At 44.5% G+C, this 19,211-nt stretch overlaps 1 protein-coding gene across 1 annotated transcript in view; it reads left to right on the top strand.

The window, feature by feature from the left end:
• Positions 1 to 16,361, top strand: part of KCNA6 (potassium voltage-gated channel subfamily A member 6) — a 56,855-nt gene extending 40,494 nt beyond the window's left edge. The window contains exons 4-5 of the mRNA XM_059726209.1: positions 7,343 to 7,424; positions 14,447 to 16,361. The gene's annotated coding sequence lies outside the window, so the exon portion shown is untranslated. The remainder of the gene's footprint in view (positions 1 to 7,342; positions 7,425 to 14,446) is intronic.
• Positions 16,362 to 19,211: the final 2,850 nt, after the last annotated feature.

The following is a 19,211-nucleotide window of genomic DNA, read 5'->3' as shown; positions in this document are numbered from 1 at the left end:
ACAAATTTAACCTAAATCCATTAAGTCTGACACTACATTCATCCGGGTTTATCTTAAACCGGTTTCAGCCATTTTGAAACTAGTTTATGTGCACTGAACTTCTGTTACATTACAGATTTGAACCAGTTTCTGATCACTTATGCCAGTTTATATGTAATTTTTGTCCCTAGCCTAAGTGCTTATAGCATCCTGCTTCCATCTTCTTCTCCCTGTTTTGAGGAACAGTGCCTTTGCTAAGGCCCATTCTTGTTAAATTTATAACAGACCCCAGCATGACTGCTTTGTTTTGAAATAATCCCAAAGGTTCCAATTCATTAATATTTAATTATACATAGAATTGTCATGAAGATGTATGTCTAGCTAACTTGGATTAAAAATAGCAGTGCAAATGAAGCAAGTTAGGTTACTGCTCATTTTAGGAGCTCTAATTAAAGCCTGTAAAAGGAGTTTGGGGTTGAAATCAAACTGCTAATCTGGTTAAAACTTGTTTGCTAAGGCTGTGCAAAGTTTTGGTCCCTGATTCTATTCGGTGGAGATTCAACCCGATTCTCTGAATCTGAATTGAATCAGAGGACCCTTTAATCTCTCTGAATCGATTTGAACAGATTAGGCGATTTGTACATATACACAGATTTAAATGTTTTTTTTTCTACATGTCTCTAGATAGCAGGGGCTCTGAATGCTGTGGTGTTGGGGCAGATGCAGCGTCCCACAGAAGCTCAGGGGGCTCCCCAGTGCACTCGGCAGCAGACCCAGAAGTGGACCAGAAGCACTTCTGGTTCACTTCCTGGACCGCTGGGGAGCGCAAGGGGGGGCTCCCCCCATGCCCCCCTGACTCGGCGACTGGTGCGTCCTGGGCCTGGTGGGCACCTGGGGTCCCCCTGCAGCTGATCATCTAGCTGAGAGGGGATACACGGGGGCCCTGCGTGCTCCTTGGCAGACCTGGAAGTGGACCGGAAGGGTCCACTTCCGGGTTCACTGCCGAGCATGCTGGAGAGCCCCCTGTGCTCCTGTGGGACACTCCATCCACCCCAGCACTGCAGTGATCATGATCTGCGCCTGCTACCTCAAGGTCTGTAGAAAAAAAAACCTTTAAAGCTGTGCTTGTGTCCGAATCACTGATTCACCAAATCGGCATTGAATCTTCAGATCTGGATTCAGCCGAATTGAATTGAGGACAGTGATCCAAATCAATGGATTGAATCACTGTTTCCTGTTTCAGGTCGAATCCGAATTGAATAGGGCCCATTTCGCACAGCCCTATATTTGCCCTGCTATTTGAATCAGAATTAGTTAACCCAGGTGAACATCTTACCTTGTATTGTTGTGGTTTAAATTTTACCAGGTGTGTAGTGCCACAAGCAGTTTGACTTGGGGGAGTTCAGAGTAAGGTAAGGAAAAGGCATTACACAGTATAGGCCTGATTGCCATATCCTGGGCCTTCCAAAGTTTGGTAAGAAGGTTTCAGTATCTGGAACACAACTCAGAGCTGAATGTCGAAGCATCAGTTCATCCCTACCATGGAGCTATGGATTAGATGAGCACATATCATATTTATTTCAGTCTTCTAAAATAGAGTGAACATGATGATGTGGCAGTTTGCTAATTAGTAAGATTGCTAATTGAATTGGTGTTTGCACAGCACTTGGAACATACAAAGCTCTTTGTCAAGGACAAGTATTATTAATTAGTTTCAGATGTATTGACTGCAATTACTTAGTCGTATGATAAAACAGTTACTTTGTACACTGTGGGGTAGCTAGAATTGCCTCTATCCTATAGTGCTTATTCAGACAGAATGCTCCTAGAAATCAGCTGGGCACTTTAATTAGAGCAGCTCTCAGGAACTGCTCTAATTAAAAGGTCCACAGCTTCTCGTGTATGCACCATCCTGCGCTTAAAAATGGTGGCGGGGCACTTTAAAGCTCTTTCAACGAGCTTTAGTTAAAGTGCCCCCACTACCTTTTTGAAGTACAGGAATGCTGAATGCACATGATGGTGAGGCTGATGGCACGTGCTTATTACACACTCCAGCAGCTTCAATTTAATCAAATAATTGATTAATCAAGTCTGCTCCAATTCATGCTAATTAGCACACGTCAGAGCAGGTGTCAGGCATGTGTATAGGTGCTCTTGGAGATTTTCCTGAACAAGGACAGAGGGGGCAGGCCAGGACTCATACAGATGATATGGTTTGGGAGAATATGCAAAATTCAGATAAGTGGTACTTTGAACAAAGGGCAAAACATGACTCGGCAAACTTATAGGAAAAATTCACTGCTGGTGGCTGTGTGTGTCCTACCAACAGAGGCAGAAAGTATAGTCAGAAGCCAAAGATCACTTTGTAATGGGTGGCATAGTGCCATCTTGTGGATCCTTAGGTATGTAACTGGTAATAAAGCTTAAAGTAGGATGGAGACAAATAGGCCAAAACCTACCATAGGTAGCTGTTGTGGAATCCCATGAAATACAGATTCCCTGCTTAATGTGTGAGGAAAGTTAGTCACTTCAGAAAGAAAGCCACTTAAAACCAGCATGCTGATGTTTGGTGGTGCCCAGAAGTGAACTGTAAGGCAGTGAGGGAAACTGGGCACATCTACACATGCATTAATGTGCTTTAGTTAACCTGCATTAAAGCTAGTACCTCAGGGCATCTTGGATGCACCAGAGATGTGCTGCTTCGGAGCAGTCTTGAGTAATCAAGCCTGCTCTGTGTGGGAGCTGACACACACCGCGCTGCACTGCTTGCAGTTGTATAAGTGGCAAAATGAGCATCAACTTCAAGGTGTTTTAGCTCAAAAGTGTGCTGCTGCCATTTTCTTTGTGCTGATGTGCATTTCACCATTTACACAACTGTAAGCGTTGCAGTGCTGGGTGCTTTTCAAAGCACCTGGCGCTGCAGTGCTTGCATGTAAAAATGCCCATAGGGCACTTTTACATGTGCCTCGGAGAAGAGTGGGGGCCAGCACTTTAATTAGAGCGGATCTGAATGGCGCTTTGATTAACGTGTCGCAGGGTCTCATGTATCAGCATCCTTGCGCTTCAAAATGATGGTGGGGGTGCTTGAACTCAAGCTTGTAACTACCATGCTCAGCAGACTCAGTTATGCTCTGACACACTGTAATTACAGTGTGTCAGAGTGATTACGTATAGGAACCATCCATTGGGAGATGCTAGTAAAATGCTCATTAGTCTGTCTTAATGCACATTAACTAAGCACATTTTTTAAGTGACGCTTAATATGCATTAGCCTATTTTAATGTGCATTAACTAAATAGAACATTTCAGTGATGCTTTAATGCGCAGTAAAATAGGCTAATTCACATTAAAGCACAAGTGTAGATGTGCCCACTGTGTGAGAAAAATTAGGTCACCTCCAAGACTTCAGGTGTTTTTAGGGTGGGATGGAGCTGAGCGTGGGAGCGCTGAGGATTTCCGTTTGGGACTTAAGCATCTAAGGTATTTTATGGACTTTTTCCCTACTATCAAGGCTCCATATGAAAGACATTAAAAAACACTGAATCCAGGATCATCCATGTAACTGTTGATGTCACAGTTAAATAAAAAATTTAACCAAAACACACAATTCTGCAAGAGCATTACACAGGGCTGCAGTGAGGGACAGTAGGGGGTCACACATGAACAGCAGAAGACAAACTTTGGTCACATAAGGAAGTTAACTTTGGGAAAGAATATAGGACTTGGGATTTTCTCCACATATTGAGAGCCACCTAATCAGAAAATGGTTATGAATCTCTCTCTCTCTCTCTCTGGAGACAGTTGCATTTGTACCTTGGTGCCACAGTGTGGCATCAGTCATTCCTTGTTTCTATTGCTTTCCTTCTGTTTGTACCAGCCAGCAGTGGAAAAAAAAAACAATGCAGGGATTTACAGCTTCCGCATTTCATTTGAGACAGGACCAATCATCCATCTGATTAAAAGCATCGCTTTATTTAATGTGACAATTACACCAGTGCTTTTTACAATGAAATGGATCGGATCCCATACATCCAGTGCTAATCTGTCTGCTCAATCTCCTCTCCCTTATTCTCTAACAGTTTAGCAGACTAAACTATCATATTTGCACTTTTTTTGCTTAAGACTTTTGTTTTCCAAACACATAATATTACTTCTCCCAAGTTCCTCATATTCCCAGTAGGGATGTGTGAAACCGGCCAAATTCAATTCGGATTTGGATTTGGCCTGAGTCGGGGACAGTGATTCAATTAACTGATTCGGATCACTGTCCCCAATTTGATTTGGCCGAATCCAAATCTGAAGATTCGATGCTGATTCAGAGAATCAGCGATTCGGCCATAGCCACAGTTTTAAATGTTTTTTCTACATACCTTGAGGTACCAGGCATGACTCGTGAATGCTGCGATCTTGGGGTGGATGGGGTGTCCCACAGGGGTATGGGAAGGCCCCCCACTTGCTCAGCAGCAAACATGGAAGTGGACCAGAAGCACTTCTGCTCCATTTCCGGGTCTACTGGGGAGTGTGCATGGGGCCCCCCTGTGCCCCCTGGCTTGGCGATCAGCCACAGAGGGACCCCGGGTGTCCCCCCACACCCAGGAGGCACCAGTCACCAAGCTGGAGTGGTGTGGGGGGGCCCTGCTGTGAACTCCCCTGCAGACCCGGAGGTGGACTGGAAGTGCTTCTGGTCCACTTCTGGGTCTGCTGCCGAGTGTGCTGGAGGGCCCCTCGCACCCTTGTGAGATGCTCCATCTGCCCCAGCATCACAGCATTCATGAACCACATGCTAGCTAGAGGTATGTAGAAAAAACACTTAAAGTTATGTCTATGTCTGAATCTCCAAATCTTTCCAAATCGATTTAGAGGGTTCCTATTCGATTCAGAGAGAGCAAAAGGTCTTCTGACTTGATTTGGATTCAGAGATTTGGCTACCAAATCAGGCCGAATCTCTGCCAGATTGAATCGGGGACTGAAGCTTTGCACAGCCCTAATTCCTGGTATTCTTCCTCTTCCTCAGCAACTTAATTTTTTTCTCACTTATCTCCCAGGAAACTCTTAGTACTTGTAGATCCATCACTTAGCTAAACATTTTGAATGTGGCAATTCACAGCTCTTTCTGAATGACCCCTGGCTCCTTCACATTGTCTGGGAGAGAGATCAATTAATTCATAGATTATAGAGTCGGAAAGGACCCAATGAATCATCGTGTCTGACCCTCTGCCCCAGGCAGGAAAGAAGACTGAGGTTAGACGACCCCAGCCAGGTGATTGTCAAGGCTCCTCTTGAAGACCTCCAAGTTAGGTGACAGCACCACCTCTCTTGGAAGCCCATTCCAGACTCTGGCCACCCTTATTATAAAAAATTTCTTCCTAATGTCTAACCTAAATCTACTCTCCACTAGTTTGCACCCATTATTCCTAGTTACTCCCTGGGGCGCTCTGGTAAACAGCGCATCCCCAATTCCCTGCTGTCCTCCCCTGATAAATTTATAGGCGGCTACAAGGTCACCCCTCACCGTCTTTTGTATAGGCTGAAGAGATCCAGATCTGTCAACCTCTCCTCATAGGGTCTTTCACGGAGTCTACTAATCATGTGAGTGGCCCTCCTCAGAACCCTCTCCAGATCCTCCGTGTCCCTCTTGAAGTGCGGTGCCCAAAACTGGACACAGTACTTCAACTGTTGCCTGACTAATGCTGCATAAAGGGGGAGCATCACCTCCCTCAATCTGTTGGTCATGCATCTGCTAATACACAACAAGGTGCTTTGTTGATGGCCTCGTTACACTGCCAGCTCATGTTCATCTTGGAGTCAACTATGACTCCAAGATCTCTCTCAGCCTCTGAGCTGCTGAAGAGAACATCCCCCAACCTGTAGGTGTGCTGGGGATTCCTCCTTTCTAGGTGGAGTACCTTACATTTACCTTTGTTAAATTGCAGCCTATTATGTTCTGCCCATTGATCTAACCTTTCCAGGTTGGCCTATAACTGCCCCCTGCCCTCTGGTGTATTAACTTTGTCCCATAATTTGGTGTTATCCGTGAACTTGGAGAAGGTGCTTACCACAGCCTCGTCCAAATCACTGATGAAGATATTAAATAACACCGGCCAAAGGACCGAACCCTGCGGGACCCCACTGCCCACCTCCTTCCAGGCTGAGAATGACCCGTCTACCACCACTGTCTGGGTGCAGTCCAGAAGTCAGTTGGCCACCCATCTGACTGTGTAGGTGTCCACTCCACAACCCATTAGCTTCCCTATGAGAATAGGATGCGAAACTGTGTCGAAGGCCCTCCTAAAATCGAGGTAGATGACATCGGCCTCAGCTCCTGTGTCAAGGCCATGTGTGACCTGATCATAAAAGGCTATAAGGTTTGTCAGGCAGGATCTACCTGTGACTGACCCATGCTGGTTTCCATTCAGCATTGTTTCCCCTGCTGGGCTTTCACAAATATGCTCTTTGATGATTTTTTCTAGTATTTTCCCAGGGATAGAGGTAAGAGTGACTGGCCTAAAGTTACCTGGCTCCTCCCTTCTCCCTTTCTTAAAAATGGGCACCACACTGGCCTTTTTCCAGTCCTCAGTGACCTGTACAGGGCACCATGAGAGCTCAAACAGCCGTGTCAGCAACTCAGCAATGACACTGGCCAATTCCTTCAGCACCCGTGGATGGAGGTCATCCGGGCCAGCTGACTTGTTCCCATCCAGCCCTTCCAAGTGCTCTTTAACTAAGTCAGCACTAACTTTTGGCTGTCTGGTGCCTTTTGGACATCTGTCTATGCTCAAGGTGGGGGGATTGTCTTGGTCAGTATTAAGGAGTTTTTGTCTGCCTCAACCACCAACTGACCTGATTTGTCCATGCTACTCTGTGCCTTCTTTTTACTCGCTATGTATCTGTAGATGGACTTTTTATTGTCCTTGGTTGTTGTAGCCAGCCTAAGCTGCAGTCCTGCCTTGGCCTGCCTAACTGACTCCCTGCAATGGCGCGCCAGGGTGGTGTATGCCTCCTTGGTGGCTGCCTCCTGCTTCCACTGCCTATACATCTCTTTCTTTGCCCCTAGTCTTTGCTGAAGCTCCGTGTTCAGCCAATGGGGCTTTTTTATCCCCTTAGCCCCTTTCCTACAAAAGGGGATAGACTCCTTTTGTGCCCGAAGGATCACCCCCTTGAGAAACTTCCAACCCTCTTGGACCCCCATTAGCCCGATGCTCTTGAGTTCGGGCACCTCACTAACTAGGTTCCTAAGTTTACTAAAGTTGGCCCTTCTGAAGTCTAAAACTTTAGCATCACTGGATATTTTTCGCACCCTTTGCTGGTTAGTGAACTCTACCAAGTGGCGGTTACTATCACCCAGATTACTGTGTACCCACAGGTCCCCCACAAGATCATCCCGTTGCTAAGACCAGATCTAGCAAGGTGCTACCCCTGGTGGGACTGGACACCATCTGGGTTAGGTGAGTACTCTTAATAGCTTAAAAGTATTTTTTTTAGGTTGTTCTTGTCAGTACAAGAAGTGTCTGGTTTGTTTTAGTGTAATAGCATACAACTCTACAGGCCAGGGTCCAAAGCTGTTGACCATGTCACTGAATTTAGTGAGATTTGTTGAGGAGCTCTTCAATGCAAGATGCTTAGAATTTGGCCTTAAATAGTCTCTCTCAAACTCCGTGAACCATGGTCAAAGCACAGACTTGGAGCACAATTTAGAAAAAATTTAATTCTGTTTCTCATGACATGCACACACAGCATCCCCAAATTTAATCTCCTTCTGAAATGAATCTTTCAGTGACATTCTAGGCTGTTCTGATAAGAAGCCATCTCGATCTTCCCTATTCACTGAGGAAACCAGGGGAGATCCAAGCCCTTTTTTCTCCTGGATGCTTCCTAAATACAGATGCGAAGGAATATAATGCTAGGAAAGCAAACCAAAAATGTATCCCCAAATGATTTCATAACTAAGATTTTGAATTTGCTGGGCTTTGATTGCTTTGTGGGTAAAGGTTACATCTGCATGAATTAATGTGCTTCAGTTGATATGGACTCCTGCGACCTATTTGGCAATAGGATTTGTCCCCTGTTCTTTTTGTGAAAATTTACGCCAAGGTTTTTCTGAAATGTAAGTGGTCACTGATTTTTGGAGTGTCCTTTGTATTGAGTGCCCAATTGGAGACACTTTAATTTTCTGTCCTTGGCAATTCATGCTCCTTTCAGGTGGTCTGAATGTGAGTAACCAAAATCCAAAGGGTCTGTAATCACTGGCCATGGGTGGCACGTGTGGTGTGTGTCCCAGGCCTGCGCACAGGGCTGGTTCAGCCTCCACCATTTGCTGCTTGATGGTCAACCTGCGACCCAGCACTGGGGGCCAAATGATGTGGTACTGCAGGCCAGAGCTGTCCCATGGGCTGTGTGTATGACACCCCTGAATTAGTCTACAAGGTGAAAATCTACCCTGCCTTATGTTTTAACAGTCACTTTCATACCAGTCTGGGCTTTTTTTAATATTTTATTTCTCTTATGTTCATAGAATCACAGTGATGGAAATGTCCTCTTCAGTCACCCAAGTCTGTCTTTTTTGTTCTCTCTTACCCAGTCAAAAGATTTTCAATTGCATTCTGGTCTAGCGATAATTATTATTCTGTTCCTGCTTTTAAAGTACTGTCATCATCCCAGGGCCAGATTTTAGTTGTTTGTTGGCTGTCATGGCTCAGTTGACTTATATTAGCCAAGGTTCTAGTCCTTTGGTGCTTTAAACTATGCAATAGCATGGCTTCAATAGAAGCCCAGTGATTTACACAAAGTGAAAATCTGGCAACTGAGGTCCTCTTGCCACATGGAACAAATAATTTTCCCCATGGAAGTCACTGAAAGGGTTAATAATTGCCTGCTTTGTGAGGATAGAGTCCCAGTATTTCAATCTTAGAGGCAAACGCTGGAACCTATTTGGCAGTGCTTTGCTTGTGTTGAGTTGCTTAGAGAAATGTCTTTGTCACTGCTGTGATGACTGTCCCACCTGCTCTGGGCCTACTGATTCATCTCTGTCAAGATTGTTTTTAACACAAACCCCACTGTTACTCAGAAGCCCTGTGGCAAAGGTGTAGACATACTCAGGGGCTGTCCATCCACAGAGGTATGACAAGGCCTCAAGAGTCTATAAGCAAATGAATGATTTTTCTCCCTAGAATTTCTTGGGGGAAGAAAGTTGCAGCTTTTGGCAAGGTCTGTAAGAAATTGACCACTTAGAGTAGGAAGTCTGAGCATTTGTGGCCAGCTCTGCAGCTGTCACACAGCCAGCCTCTCCTCCCTTTAACAGTCAAATTGCTAATAATTTATTAGACCCCCAGTTCTTTAAGGTATTTAAGAACATGCTTAAACATAAATATGTGAGTAAGATCAGTAACCATATGCTTAAGTTAGTTATCTAGAATAGGGATGTCAAACCTATGGTCCATGGACTGGATCCATCCTGCAAAGGTGGCTCATTCTGTCTATGGGTTTTCTCATGTACCCACCTTTACAGGGTGGATGTGGCCTATGGAGCCTGTTGCCACCCCTACTTTACCTGCCATCTAAAATCAGCATCAGATGAAAATGGCCAGGGGGAAGTGGGGATGGGGAAGCAGAGTAGTGTCTGTGTTAACCCCCTGGGTTCTGGAGCTGCACTGATAGCAGCTCTGGCAGCCACAAAGATGAAGGCTGTTGCCACCACTCATGAGTTTGATACCCTTGATCTAAAGGAATGGAGATCTGGATGTTTAACTCTGAAGGAGCTGAGGGGAAAATTGCTTTTCTAGATTGCATTTCCTTGGGGTGATGGTAGATTGGTCATTTTTTATTTCTGCCCAGTAGCTGAATGCTGCAATGTTTTAGTCCACTCCCTTTATTGCCTTGTATGCAGAATCCTGTTTCTAGTCAGGAGATGTCTGTTTGGACTTGCAAGTACTGCATATTTAAGTTTAGACCAAAAAGAAAGGACCTCTTTTCATTTGAGTTTTATTTTTAATTAATACAAACACTTCTATCAGTATTAATTTTTGCAGAACCTAAATTTGGGGATTGAAGATGCCTTTACAGTAGACCTGAATACTATAACGATGACAACAATAAAACCTACTATATTAAAATCACAAAGGAGATCTTTTTCTTATGTTGAATCCCACTGAAGTATTGGTTCATTCAGTTCCATAGGATTTGCTATTTTTGATCAGCTAGCAGGGCCATAGTTGCTAACTATAGTTCACTTATTTTTAATGATTGTTCTGGGGGTAATTAATTTACAGTATTGAAGGGTGGATTCCAGGGATCAAATATATAGGATCTTCTTGCACTTGTTTTACACTGGTGAAACTCCATAGATTTCAAGGAGGAGTATTCCTGATTACCATGATATAGATAGAGCAGAATTAGGCCTGTGATGTTACTGAACTGGTTACTGAATTGGAGTTCCTAGTTAGGGCTGTGTGAGGCTTTGGACCATGCTTCAGATCCGGAGAAGCATGTCCGGATCAAAGCACTGGCTTTGTTAGGCTTTCCAAAGCGGTTCTGAGCTTCCAAACTGCTTCAGAAAAGCTTCGGAGCCGCTTCAGAGATCCGGCCATAGGGTATAATGGGGAATCAATGAAATATCTATAACCTTGTTGTTTTTTTGTCTGATTTGGATGAAACTTGCAGGGATGGTAGCCTCTGCTGAGAGCATGAAGCATGCCAAGTTTCAAGAAGATGGATGCAGGGGTTTGGGGAGAACTGCACCCCAAATTCTTGAAAGCAAAACTCTTGTTACATGTATGTGTTACACCACAGGGGAGTGAAAACTGTAAGGGTGGTGGCCCCTGCTGAGGCCACAAAACCTGCCAGGTTTCAAGAAGGTAGGTGCAGGGGTTTGGATGGAACTGCACCTCAAGCTGCTGACAGGCAGAACTCGTAACATAGATGACCCTGTGTGTGTTAAGGTGCAGTGGGCTGAAAACTGCAGGGGTGGTGGCCCCTGATGGGGCCATGAAGCCTGCCAAGTTTCAAGGAGATAGGTGCAGGGGTTTGGGGGGAACTTCACCTTAAGCTGCGGACAAGCAAAACTTGTGACATGGGTGCTTGTGCAACTGTGTCTGTCTTGGGGCAGTTGATTGTCTGTATTGATTATTTCTTCTCCTTAGTCTGTGGTTTTGTAGGTGGATCTCCGAGGCGGCTTTGAAACTTCGGAGCTGCTTTGACTGGTTCGAAGCGGGAAACCAATCCAGAGCTCCAGATCAAATCACTGGCATCCAAAGCAGCTGGATCTGAAGCTGTATCAAATAGCTGCCTACTCACACAGGCCTATTCCTAGTCAGTCCAAGTATTGCGTCTCTCGGAGTTTTCTGTCATCTTTCATGATGTTTGACATGAGTCCTTTGAATCTTCAAACTCTAGGGAGTTGCTTGCAGCCAGTAGTTTCTCTTATGACTAGTTTGGAGATAAACAAGTCACTTATGAGTTTACAGTTAAAGTTCGCTATCAGTGGACTTGGACAGATAGCTTATTTACACCTGTGTAACTAGCCTTTACCAGCAGGTACGAACAAGGAGCAGACAGATAATGCAAACTGTACTCCTCTGTGCCATACAGTCAGTGTATATTTAACTTCCGAAAAATGGGAGTGAAACTACACTCAACTAAATTCCAGCAGTAGGTATTATCTGTCCAATTTGATCCCCAAGTAGCTGTTTGCTTGATGCAACATTTTATCACACCACCAAGTGGCAAAGAGCTGTAATAGTGGCTACTGTGAGCAGCTACTCCCAGATGACTGCTCATCTGTCCACTCTGGATCTTGGGGTAACTTATCTTAGTGTACAACACTGGCATAAATTACACTAGTATAAATGTCGTTTCCAAGAACCTTAAAGAAGATTTTCCTCTCCCACAGAAAAATCTGTAGGACAGGGCCTCTGGGAAAGAGAACTCAGTGAAAGGAACTCTATAAAAATGTCCTCATATTATTCCCAGGAGGCCAGCTCTCAATGTCAGATACCCTTGCTAATTTGGTAAATTTAAAATAAGGGTGACCAGTCTTCTGGGATAAATGGCTTACAATTTATATTTTCAGCAGCCTGAGGATGGTCCAGTAAGTGGCACACTTGATTAGATGGTTACATTTTTATAGATTCTTTGTTGAACTGCAAATATGTGTTTTTAATTGTTTGCTTCAGTAATTAAAAACACATCGCTGCTGATTTTCATCATGCCCCACATCTAAAAGGAAGGGCTGCCTGCCAGCCTTGGGACCTCTGAGATTTTCTGCTTTATGTCATTCTCCACTGTAGAGTTTGCCAGTACTGGAACCATTATTCTAGGCAGAGAGGACTCACTAACACATTCTTTTCATAACCCATTGTTACTCTTCCTTTCCATATGGATCACTGATGAGCAGCACCAGTCTGAGGAGTATGCTGGTCTGGAAGCTGGCACAGGTTGCTTTCCAAGGTTTCTTTTTAGTAGAAAAATATGAAATACTATGAATAATTTGAAAATGCAACAATCTGTTGGAAAATGTGTAAAAACATGCATTTTTAACTTATAAGAAGTAGTGAATGGGATTGTTCACATATTAAAGTATGTGTATAAGGCAGTAATTTTCAACCCGTGGAATCCTTTGAAGGGTGATGGGAGGCATGAGGAGATAAGCACAGGCTCAGGTTGTCCTTCCCTGGTTGCTCCCCCACCCCCACCACTCATCCCCTGTGCAAGGAGGCAAGAACATGCTCATGCCTGCCCAGGTGCTCCTTCCTTTTCCCCATCTGCCCAGCCCCTTTGCAAGGAAGTAAGGACTGTAATAAATAAATGGGGTGCTGCTCAATTCAGCGAAGGCTTATGGAAGGGTGTCTGGACTCTAAAAATGTTGAGAACCACTGGCATAAGGGTTTCACTGGATTGGAGCTGTGATGTTCACCATCTTCTAGAACTGAGTCTTAACTCTGTGAACTTAATCTCTCATCTAAACCTCACTTCCACATCCCAGTGTGAGTGACAAAATGACATTCTAGATGCATCCTAGGTTAGTCTAAATGAAGGGATGAACAGCCTACCTACAGAATGAAAATAATAGCACTGTTTGCTGTGTGTGTCTGTGTGTGAAATTTGTGACTAATCAGATTGTGACCTCCTTTGATGCAGTCAAAAGGTTGTAAAGCATCACAATATTCTGTTATATTCACTTTAAGCTTTTCCACTCTCTCTTTTGTAACTTGTAACTGTAAATCTTTTAAAACCTTGCTGCCATTACAGAGGCAGATGGACTCTTTTTTCACCTGGTAGCTAAAGGTGACTGCCTCAAAATTTGAAAGCAGAAAAGTCTGGAGGTGAAGAAAGCTCTTGAAGGGATCTTCAGTTGGAATAGGGTCAAAGTTGTTCACACTTCTTTGCTTCAAGTATTATTTTCCAAAAGATGTCTTCAATTTTCAAAAGCTTCCCCATCTGTGATCAATATCCCTAGGGGTAATGGTGGGTTTATATCAGTGCTTCTCAACCAGGGTGCAGTGTCACCTTGGGGTGCCTTTAGATCCTTTCAAGAGTGTCACAAGGTAGGTATGCATTAGGTATGAAAACATGATTCACAAGATAGACCCATAAACATAGTGTTAAAAAGATTTTGACCTGTTGTGGTCTTTCTGAGTTCTTTTTAACAGAAAAATTGTTCTATTATTCTCTATTGTCAAAAATGCAAGTGAAAACTTAAGAGCTGGCATTTTCTGAAGGTTGCCTTAACTCTTACAAGGTTAAGAACCACTGGTTTATATTTTGGCTAAGAATGCATGCGGCCAAAACGAGGCTTTATTTTAAAAGCTGTAAAAATGAGATATAAAAGACAGTGACTGTGCATGTGTCTTGCTACCCTGATGATGATAATTCTTAGACTATCGGTACCTTCCTCACTCACTGGGTGGTTCGGAGAAATAGAATCCCTCTCCCATTGGTCACCATTGAAATGCATCCTATCTGCTTGTATCCCCAAAAAGCAGGTACAGTTCATCTTTCATAAGAAAGGATGTGTAGTAAGTAGAAGCAGATAAAAGGAAAGGTGCTGTTTGCCCCAAATAAATTCCTGTGGGTGTACAAGAAAAGAACATAAGTGATGCATCCTACTGCCTCTCACTGCAGAGTTGCAGGGGTAGATGTACACAGGACCACTGTATCCTCATGTTTTAATAAAAAGCATGCAAGTTGAAACCTCACAGCTGTGTTTTCAATTCATGCAAATAAAACACGCTTCCTTAGGAGAACACCTACCACTTTTTTCTTGCTCAGTTGGGTTACCTCTTGGCTGCTACAAGGCTTCGGTGTCAGAACCGTGCAGTAGACTTTGTGTGCAGTCTCTCATTGTAGAGGGGGTGGGGTTTTGTGATGCGGCATTTTGTGATGGAAACTGGCTCACTTGGTTTGTGTGATATTTTTCTGTTTTGTTTGTTTGTTTTTTAATGTTGCTTTAATACATTTTATTTCCACCCCCCAGGCAACAGAAACAGAAAAGTCCTTTACAAATGGGTAAGATATACGGACAAACCATGTTTGACGCCCCAAGAAAAGTAACCAGAACACCACTCCAATTCCAGTGATGGTAACATGGAAACTGAGGCCTGTTGACGATCGTAAAGGCTGTTCATTCAAAAGGCCCTGGAATTCCCTAGGAACATTGAAACAGACACCCATGCACCTCCACTAGACTGGGATAAGGATGCCTATTTTAAGTCCTCCTCCAGCTGAAGGACCTAGGGCTGGCAAATGCTTAAGGTCAGCTCTGAGGAGGGCAACATGACAGTTACTCTCTAGAAAATTACATGGTCAGCCTGTCTGTCTGTCTGTCTATCCCTCCATGCCCTGGATCACTGTGCATTTATAAACTACATTTTCATAACTCAGATAAACGGTAGGTGTTTAACCAAACCCAGTGAATTATAACTGTCCTATTAATGTTTTACAACTGTGATGATTAGCTGTGATATCAAAGGGGTATGTGCAATATAGAGGCATTTCACATCCCCCCTGTAAGGTATCTTGCTTATTTTGTGTGCAGTAATTGTTTGTCACATACATGTTGCTGATGCTTCTCTCAAAGGAGGCAGATTATAGTGCTTTTCATTGACCATGGAGAGCCTAAGAAATAGCACTGTTCAGTTCTCATCTTCTAATTCAGAAACTATAGTGTCCAAGTACTCCTAAAATGCAGTCTGATCATATGTGTTGTCTCGAAATGCTAGGAGTCCCTTTTCACTGATCAGTTGTGTAAAAACCTTTTCAAGCCCCAAGAGTCACGAAAGGCCTCTTAATCCCGAGCAAACAATGGGGTAAAACCTGAAGGAAGATTGAAATAGAAGGGAACAGAGGAGGGATGGGAAATGATCCTCTGGCCCATAATGCATGGTGCTTGACAATAGCAAGCACCAATATGTAGCCATGCAGCCAAAGGTGAATGGCCAAGGCTGGAATAAATGTTTCATGCCCTTGGAGATGGGTAGAGGTGGGTGAGAGAAGCCTAAAGGAGTTAGGTGTTAAACTCCTACTGAACCTGAATGGGTGTTGAATACTTAACTCACATTGCCTCCCTTTATAAATCCTACCCCATAAGTTTACATGTGGGACTTTTAAACTGATTGGCAGTCATTTGTTGCTGGCAGCTTGTGAACAGTGATGGAGGAGAGATCCCCTATAAGATGCACCTCCCTGTCCTTGGTAGCCTGGATGCTACCTCCTAGAGGCTGCTGATTTACAGGTGAAATCCTTTGAACTGCCTAGTACTCCCTGATCCCCCTGCCTTCAATAGAATCTGCTGGTGCTCAGCATCTCATAGGATTAAGCCCAGAGAGATTTGGGACAGTGGAGACAAAAATACCCAGGAAGCCCCTCTTGCTTTAGGTCCTCAGAGCTGATGTCTTGCTCTTAGATGGGCTTGCAAGGAAATTGGGGTGTTAAAGGATTGTGGAGGCCCACATCCTCTTGCTAGTATTTCAGGCCTTTGAAACTACACCAGTTTACACCAGCTGAGTCCCAGTATTTCTGACAAGAGCCCAGCTGTTTTTTCTCTTTTCCTTTAAAATCCAGTATTTTCAAATGAAGTGATTTGGGGAAAGGGAGGCATTTAACTAGCTTCTCAGATCTTAATTCTGAAATTCAGTAATTACACTGTGCAGGATGCTTGCTGGGTGTCCTTGCATCAAGGGTGGAAGGCCACACTGAGGAGGAGGAAGTTGTCCAAGCTTGTTCAGTAACATGCTACATCCTTCTGCATATGGTTCCATGCTGATCAAATCCAGCTTCACATAAGTGAGAAGCTGATTAACCCAGTTGCTAGATATCTGTGATTACTCTTGCCAGTTAATCCACTGTTAATGGGCTGGCCATATGAATAAAACCATATTTTTAAAACATTATGTATGTTTTTATCTCCCAAAACTGGGTGGGTTCCAGAAGCTAATGATACTTCTATGAAACATTTGCTCTGTAACTGATACTGCTGTGCTGCTTTCTCAGTAAAGTTCATGGTTATTTGTAGAGGAAAAAATTCCCTCTGAGGGACCATGCCCTGCATTGCTACCATACTGCAACAGGGTCCATGTCAGGAGAAGGCCTGAAAACTCATTGGGTATTTTCTCATGTTGCATGCTGAGTCAGTGCCAGCTGTATTAGAGCAGCCTGAATCTTGCTCTGATTTTTGCCAGATTGCAGTGATCAGAGGATGAAATAAAGGAGGCAAGGAGCAGCAGAGCACTCTTGTGCCCCAGTCATGTTTCCAGCTGTAGACCCGTTCTCTTACCAAATTATCATAATTTGCAATAGTATCACCCTATAGAACCCCTCTTCCACTCTTCCCCCCAATCCCAGCTTTCTAAAGATACCTATGAGATGGAAGCATGTTTTCAGGAATCATTTATTTCAAGGACTCTGCCCCAAGTTTGTTTAGTATCTTAGGAGGTGCAGCTTTGTGGTACTAGTCACCTATAGTGACTTCTAGGTTACTTCCCCAGACCTGGACTGTCTGGAGTGCCCCTTGCCCATTCCACCTCTCATATTACTTTACCCCAGAATTGAGGAGAGCTTCAAGAAAGACATGGCATGGCCACACCTTACCAGCAGTGTCCCCGTGCCTGGAGTTTATTGCCCATCCTACAACCCATTATAACCCTTTGATTCTGATGGAATAAAGTAAGCAGGCCACATGGGAAAGAGAACAAGGGCCCATTTCCCTCACTAGATGGAGTTGGTTGCCTCTGGTTGCATGAAAGGAATAAAATGAAGGTGATTCTGAGTGTGCAGTGCTGTTAGCAGCTTATGCCTTGGCAAAGATGCTTTGCCAGGATTCCAGCCTGTGCCTGTGAGCTCCACTGTTAAACTCTCCTTCTAAACCCCCGCCACATCTCAAAAGAGCGTGCTGTCTCTGATCCAGGCCTCACACTTCACATTCTTTAAGCAAAAGGCTTTGGCAGTCTATCTGGTGTTTTCGTTCTGTTGGTTTCTACGTCAGCTTCTGGTTCACACCCTCTTCCTCTCTCACAAAGCTCCCATTCTTCCACCTGAAGAACATCCAGTACTACCTCAGGCCACACACCTTCATTGTTTGTTTAGCCCCCTTCCTTCCCTTTTGCAGTCTACAAGCCAAAATTATCTCCTCCTTTGCAAGAATGCCTTCACAGTAAAACATTGCCACCAGTGGTGTGCACAAGAGGAGCTACCTAAACAACATGCAGAGAGCCTTCAGGTGCCCGCTGCATGGCTGGGAAGAAGTAGACAGCAATGTCGAAATCAAAAAAACAGGATGCCCCCAGTTACTGAAGAACTAGCAGGTAGATTGTAGGCAGAGCTGGTCAAGATGTGATATTTTCCTTAAAAAGATGGACAAAAATGAAAATTTTAGGTAGGGAAGGTTGATTTTTTGCAATATAAGTCCAATTTCTAAAAACCAGAAAGCTTTCCACTGGTGAATTATTTTAATGAAAACCTATTTTTAAACACAATTGACATTTTAAATTAAAATCTCCATTTTGTCAAAAAAGCCACTTTCCATCAAATCAAAGTATCAAGGGAAAATTTTCTACCAGCTTCTAAATGTTTGTAGGAAAACAATCCCACAGCCAAGGGGACATAAGACAAATACTATGCCCATGGGCAGATCCAGGATTTTGTGAAAGGTAGGGTGCAGGAGCACCCACCAGGGCCACAGAAGTGGCTTCCCCCTCTGTGCCCAGCTACCCACAGGACAGGCAGTCTCTGCAGTGGGAACAACAGCAGGGAACTTTTTTTAAGTCCCCCAGTCAGGTAAGAATCTTCCATCCCCACTCTCGGTCCCCTCTCCCATTTTCTCCATGCTTAATAACATACCCCCTCCTCTCTGTTTGCTGATCCTCTGCCTATTGCTGTCTCTGTCCCCAGCTGCCTTGCTGGGGAGAGGCAGGGAGGGGAGTTGGGAAGGCTCCAGAGCTTTGATCCAGCCAGGCTGCACAGGGATCCAGAATCAGTCAAAGACTGCAGTAGCACTCTGGGCTGGCAGAGGACCCCTGGGGGAGTGGGCAGGGAGAAGGTACTCACCCACTGCTGTTACTGTCCCTGGCCCAGCTCAATGCAGAGCCCAGCTGGAGCAAGCCAGGAGTGGCTGTGGAGGCCTTCTGCCCCTGGATCAGTGAGGACAGCAGCAGGTGGGTGATGGGGGAGGAATGGGAGGATAGGAGAAGTGCCATGGGGTGGCAAAAAAGGAAGGGAGTTATTACTTCTTACAGGGAGTTAAGAAGTCCCCGGTCGCTGCTCCGATATTGTTGACAGAAAGCAGGGTGTGTCTGGGCCACTGCACCCCTTCTGGATCCACCCCTGCTATACCCCCAGATACTATCCAGAAACCATGTTGCCACTCGTGCTGCATTCAGAATTCTAATAAGTAGGTTATTACACAGAGAAAGTCAGTCCAATCAAGCTATAGGTACAGCCTTGATCTTCCTGTGTGTGTCTACATATGCAATTGGAGTGGAGCAGTAATACTGTGCCAGAATTTATTGCTCCCAAGTGCTGCATTTGAATGTGTGCTGAGGACCACAGAATGTTGAACCAAGTCAGAGCAGCCCCAGCTGGCAGGGGGCCCAGGGGTCAACCTGGTGGGTCAGGGCTGCTCTGACCTGGCTCAATGTGCTGCAGAGGGGCTGGCTGGGGCATGAGGGTGCTCTATTGTGGAGCTATCTGGCATGTAGCCCCTGTACTCATGCTCCAGCCAGCATCTATATGTGCGGTGCTGCAGA

The sequence above is a fragment of the Alligator mississippiensis genome, chromosome 4 (assembly GCF_030867095.1).
Source record: "Alligator mississippiensis isolate rAllMis1 chromosome 4, rAllMis1, whole genome shotgun sequence".
In the NCBI taxonomy this organism is placed as follows: Eukaryota; Metazoa; Chordata; order Crocodylia; family Alligatoridae; genus Alligator; species Alligator mississippiensis.
The sequence above is the reverse complement of the archived record's forward strand: the minus strand, read 5'-3'. Positions and strand labels throughout refer to the sequence as shown.